Genomic DNA, 5,569 nt, shown 5'->3' with positions numbered 1-5,569 from the left:
CTGTATCTATTAGGTCCAAAATATTGTACTTAACTAGAACAAGTAGCAGGTGTAACACATAAAAATCCAGCTGATCTAAAAATATAGTTGCAACATGATGTAAATAGAAACAGCCTCTCAGTTATGAATAAAGCACTTTAAGAAATGTGGAAGTAGTCAGTGAATCCAGCTCCGAATGAGCGATGGTAGGTAACAGCTTGCTCACCTGTGTGTACATACAAGATTTTAACAGTCGAATCCTCTTTCTCTTCTCACAGAGCGGCAAGCTGTCCTGATAAGCCAGCATCTCAGGCTTACCGAAGGAACAGGCTGCCACAGTATATGCAGAGTGATGCAGTTCAGCTAATGAACCCATGATACGGGCTTTCTGGTGGAGGTTGCAGTCGCCGTGTGGAGCAGAGGAAGGTTGCATGCTATTCAGCTATATGAAGTCTCACCATCCTTAGGTGAAAACTGTGTAATAGTGATACACCCTGTACTAGTAGAGCAAGTAGTGATGGAACGATATGCCGGGAACCACACTACCTTCCATATTGTTGCAGTATTTAGAAGAATTGCTCACCTTCTTGGCACACAACGAACATAAAGCATCCAGAGACAAGATCCAACTATGCACCTAAAGAGTTACATATATAGGATTTGCCTCTTAGACTAACGCCATCTAACAATTGGGAACATACAAGCAGTGTTACAAAGTACATTACCAATCAATAAGAAGCAAGACTGCACATTTCTAGGCATGACAGGATACTGCAGACAGTTGCCTCCTAATTATTCACAGCTATTATTATGCACCATTTGATGCATTAACCACAAAAGAGATTCCAGAACCTCTCTTTCACACTGATAAGACAAAGCTATGTTTCTCACAACTACAAAAATTAACTGAGGTCCTAGCACTAGGCATTCTGAATGATAACATGCTTTTAGCACTATTAAGTCATGAATACATGGGCTTTTCAGCAGGGGTTCTCACACAAAGACATGATGATCATCAGAAACAGTAGCTTACTATAGCAATCTTCTTGACCCAGTACCAAGAGCTCTAACAGTATGTCTCCATGCAGTGGCTGCTGCAACTTTGCTATTGGAAAAAACAGCTGACACTGATTTAGGAACCCAATGTTTTCTTTATGTCCCCGATGTAGTTAATTCACTCCTTACCTGTCATCAGACATGTCACATTACTACTTACTTCATATGTTACAAAATGGGAGCTGGCATTAATAGTCGCTTCCAACAAATCATACAAAGATATAATGTACTTAAACCAGCTAAACATATTCCTATAACTGAAACTGAGCAGTTTCAGAGGAAGGAAGGAAGGAAGGAGAGGAGTTAGCATCAAAGGCATTGCACAATTGTTCTAAAGTTATGGAACAAAACATCATAGATAGTAGAATTATAAGCTTTAAAAGAAGCATGCAAACTTACTAATGGAAATACTTTTTATACTTTACATTTATACTTACTCTTACTACTCTTTTGGGTTAGTGTATAATTTTGGCTCTAAGGAATCTAAGAGACATCCAAACATACAGTGGTATCCCCATTGCACCATTCCATCTCCCACCTACTAAAGGATCATTCCAGATGATACAAAATTACTTCATACAACTCCCAAAGGTAAGAATGCTGTACAAGTTGCTTATTTGTGTGGCATGTTCTCTGGTTGGGTAGAATTGTACCATACTGCCTCAGCTAGTATAGCAGATTAGAAATTGACACAAGAATTTGTGTGCAGATATGGAATACCTCAGACAGTTTCCTCTGACCAAGGGACACATTTTACTGGACTTGTATTTAAGAAATTGTGGGACCTGTTAGGTATTAAGCAACAGTTGCACACTCCCTACCGTCTGCAGGCCAGTGGCAAAGTTTGGCTAAAATTACTCAGATTGGCTTATTGTGGTGGAACTTTGAGCCTTGCTTGTATGCCACTCCATAAAAGCTCAAGATTTAATCATGATAAGATGATTCTTAAATTTGTTTCTTTTACAGATCAATAGGAAGGACCCATCAGGTGCTTTTGACATTACCTTCTGCCTTGAAAGTAAAGGAGAAGTCAACATGGATTCACGTCTTTTACTGTAATCAAGTTACTCCTACAAAAGGAGTGGTCCAAGCAGAAGATATCTTGTCTAGCACCAGTATAAATCTGAAAGGATGATGACCCTGGAAGGAACCAGGATGGTACCCAAACTCCCTACATTGGTAATGTGCACTGATTTTACCTCAGTAACTTTTATCATCATAATCCTAATAATGAGTTTATATTTAAATATTCACCAAGATTGTTTATGAATAAACGAACATACATGGCAATAGTACTATGAAAGCTACTTAAAAATTCCACATTATACTGCCAACCCAAACCCCGCAGGGGGCTTAGACTGAAGATGTGTCTAGAAGTTTGATTAAGGACAATTATATGATACAAACACATATAAATATTAAAAGAGCTATAATAAAGACCACAAACTTTTGTTTGAAGAAGGGTACAACTGTTTGAAGAAGGGTACAAATGTTTGAAGAAGGGTACAACTAATTTTTACAGTTACATCACAAAGTTTTGACAGCCAGCAATCAGACTGATTGTTGAAAATATTTGATGAGATCTATCTGTGACACCCACCTTCGTTATCCAGTATTTCGGGTAGGTTCCTTCAAACGTAACAGGTTCTTTTTTCCTTGGCAGAGAGGTGAAGGTAACCTGACCCCAGACCCAAGAATCACACAGGTTAATAAAGGAAAATTCTTTTTTATTTGACTGGATCGCTTCCCAAGTAATAAAACCTGTTTGCATTAAATACAGCTAATCCAGCATCAATGTAATAGATTTGTTAAACATTAAAACACAAATTCCAGATTATACCAAACTATGCACACAAAATTACAGTAAATATAATTTAATATCACAAAGTTAAGCAGTAAATACTTCTATATGTATTCTCATTATTACTATCACCAAAAGCCTCTCCTAATGGCTCACACTACACTGCCCTAAATTGGGGTATAGGACATTGCAATTTACATGAAGCAACAATTTTCATTTACCTTCTCACACATTCTAATTACCCATTATGAGTCTCTCTAAGCGCATGGCCATGCTAAGATGGTGCACTTATTCATTACTATGGAGTTGATTGAATAGTAGCATCCAGTAAGCTCATTACAGTAGTTAGTAATTCTGTATTAGGTGACTGTAGTTGTCAGATGAGGGTATTCCTAGAGTTACTGGTTAGAGCTGTATGTGTTGCCTGTATGAGTGCATAGCCTGTCAGCCATTACTGTCTGTCCTCAGTTCTGTCACAGAAGTACTTATTTTATTAAGATTAAACAACTTCTCTCAGATGATGTCTGTGGTAATTGCCAGGGCTGCATATGTATCCTCTGTCATAAGTGGTATCCTGAATCTCTGTTACTCTATGTGAGGGGTGCAGGGCAGTATTATCATCACAGACCTGATCCTCCTAAATCTGTCAGGTCCTGCTCCCACTCCTGGGAATCTCCATCCTCTGTCAGTCAGGGCTCTCTGGCTGTCACCTCTCAGGGCTTTGCTTAAGCCTTAGGTAGTTCCCTCCATTTCCTCTCTCTCTCTCTTATGGCAGTCTTGAGGCTCCTCCCCCACAGCTGCATCAGGTGTCTGTATATGTGTGGGGGGATGGGTTAGTCTGGTATGCAACTCCCCTTTTCCTTCAAGAAAGCAGTTTATATTAAAACATAAATATAAATGATGAAGTGATCTCCTGTTTTGGGGTATCACATATTCCCCTGTTAGAATGATGCGTGTCCTCATGCATCTAAATCTCTTTAGGTTTTTTTTCTTCCAGAACTAGTCCATTACCAAACTCTAACAGTTCTTTACCTATTACATGCATTTACCATTAAAGCAGTACTATTAACAAATAATAGCTCATCAATATCAGTATCTGAGAGGCGGAACCCCTTTTGTACTTCTTTCTGACCTTCTGAGTATGAAACTGGGTTCTGGTACATTACATTCTAACATTTCTGGCACGGAAGCAGACACTTGTTTTCCAGGAATTTTCATGCCTAACGTAACAGGCCAATACTTGGCTATGGGAGAACCCAACCTCTCTGCCAAGGAGAAGTCTGTAATTTTCTCTGTGTCTTCCTTTGGACCTGCTGTCCATAGCTTTGGTCGGTTGTCATCTACTTTAGATTGACTCTTATGAGGTGGCTCTTGAAACAATTGGGGTCTAGATACTCTGTGAATGTTCAGTGTCACTGGCATATCTTGTTGCTCTGCTTTTTGGCCAACTGTTCTCTCTAACACTTCAACTTGTAATGAGTCACACAGGTACTGTCTTCTGTGGCTATTTGGCTTCCACCATGATTTTGAGGGAAAGTAGCATCTCCTGTAAGGCAAAAGCTGATTGGACCCCTCTCGATAATACCTTCTGTGGATTTGGTAATGCCAGGGATGGCCACAATCTCCTGAATATTTGCTACCTTGAACTGGGACATTACCAGGTCCAGTCACATTAGCTGCCTGTACACCTTTCTCTCCTTGGACAATATTGAACTCGACCACCTCTCCTTCTCCCACACTGCGGAGGTACTTCCTGGGGTTATTCTTCTTGATGGCTGTATAATGTACGAATATGTCTTCCTTAGTGTCATTCCGGTTTATGAACCCATAACCGTGACGCACGTTGAACCATATGACTGTGCCCAGAACTTTGGTTGTGCTATATTGGGTTTCAAGGTCTGTTGAAATGGGCATAGCAATCCCTTGAACCTAGTTCTGATGTACTGGACTCAGTTCTACATCCCTGGGCTGCCTTTCTTCCAAGGGTGGAACTATTCTATTTGCTCCCTCCCGAGGGTCGGTCTCCAGCCCCCATGGGGCACGGGTGTTTAAAGGTTTTTCCTGGTTGCAGCCATGTTCCAAATGTCCACAATGATCACACTTTCGACAAATGGGCCATCCTTGTGCATCAAAATGATTAAAGGGCCTTAGTCTGCTCTCTTGAGGATAGTCCCACCAATCATGCGAAGGTCTTTGCCACTCATTTTGCCATTTAGTTTCATGCTGCAGTGGATGATGCTTGATCAATTTCTTGAGCTCTGTACTCATTTCAGCCATTCCCTGAGTGAGCTCTTCGATTTGTACTTTTAATGCAAGGATATGATCAGGCACCTCAGTTTGTACACTTTGAACAACAGCCATCTTTGGCATTAGGGATTCTACTATCCCCGAATAATGAGTTTCCAGTGGATGTTTCCTCTCCTGATATCCTGGCATCTCGTGACTCTGATTGGGTCCCACCACTTTGATAGCAGCTTCTTTAAAATCTAGAAAGGAACTATCTGGAATTTGCATCCTCAGAAGGCGTAAATGGGATTTGACATTTTCTCCACTGGACCCCTCTATAAATTGGTTTACCAGAATTTCATCAACTTGTCTCACCTCTGTCTCATCTACCTCCTGGATAGCCTGCAGTGCTTCCTGGAGACTGAGGGCAAAGTCTTGCAGAGATTCTCCTGTCTGTTGTTTACGAGCATAGATAAGCATCTTCAATTCTGACACTGTACTTGTAAC

General features: G+C 40.5%; 1 pseudogene; it reads right to left on the bottom strand.

Annotated features, from left to right (window-relative positions):
• Positions 1–3,925: 3,925 nt before the first annotated feature.
• Positions 3,926–4,750, bottom strand: LOC148542113 (B box-binding protein pseudogene; annotated as a pseudogene).
• Positions 4,751–5,569: the final 819 nt, after the last annotated feature.

The sequence above is a fragment of the Taudactylus pleione genome, unplaced genomic scaffold (assembly GCF_031769625.1).
Source record: "Taudactylus pleione unplaced genomic scaffold, aTauple2 ptg000015l, whole genome shotgun sequence".
Lineage (NCBI taxonomy): Eukaryota > Metazoa > Chordata > Amphibia > Anura > Myobatrachidae > Taudactylus > Taudactylus pleione.
The sequence above is the reverse complement of the archived record's forward strand: the minus strand, read 5'-3'. Positions and strand labels throughout refer to the sequence as shown.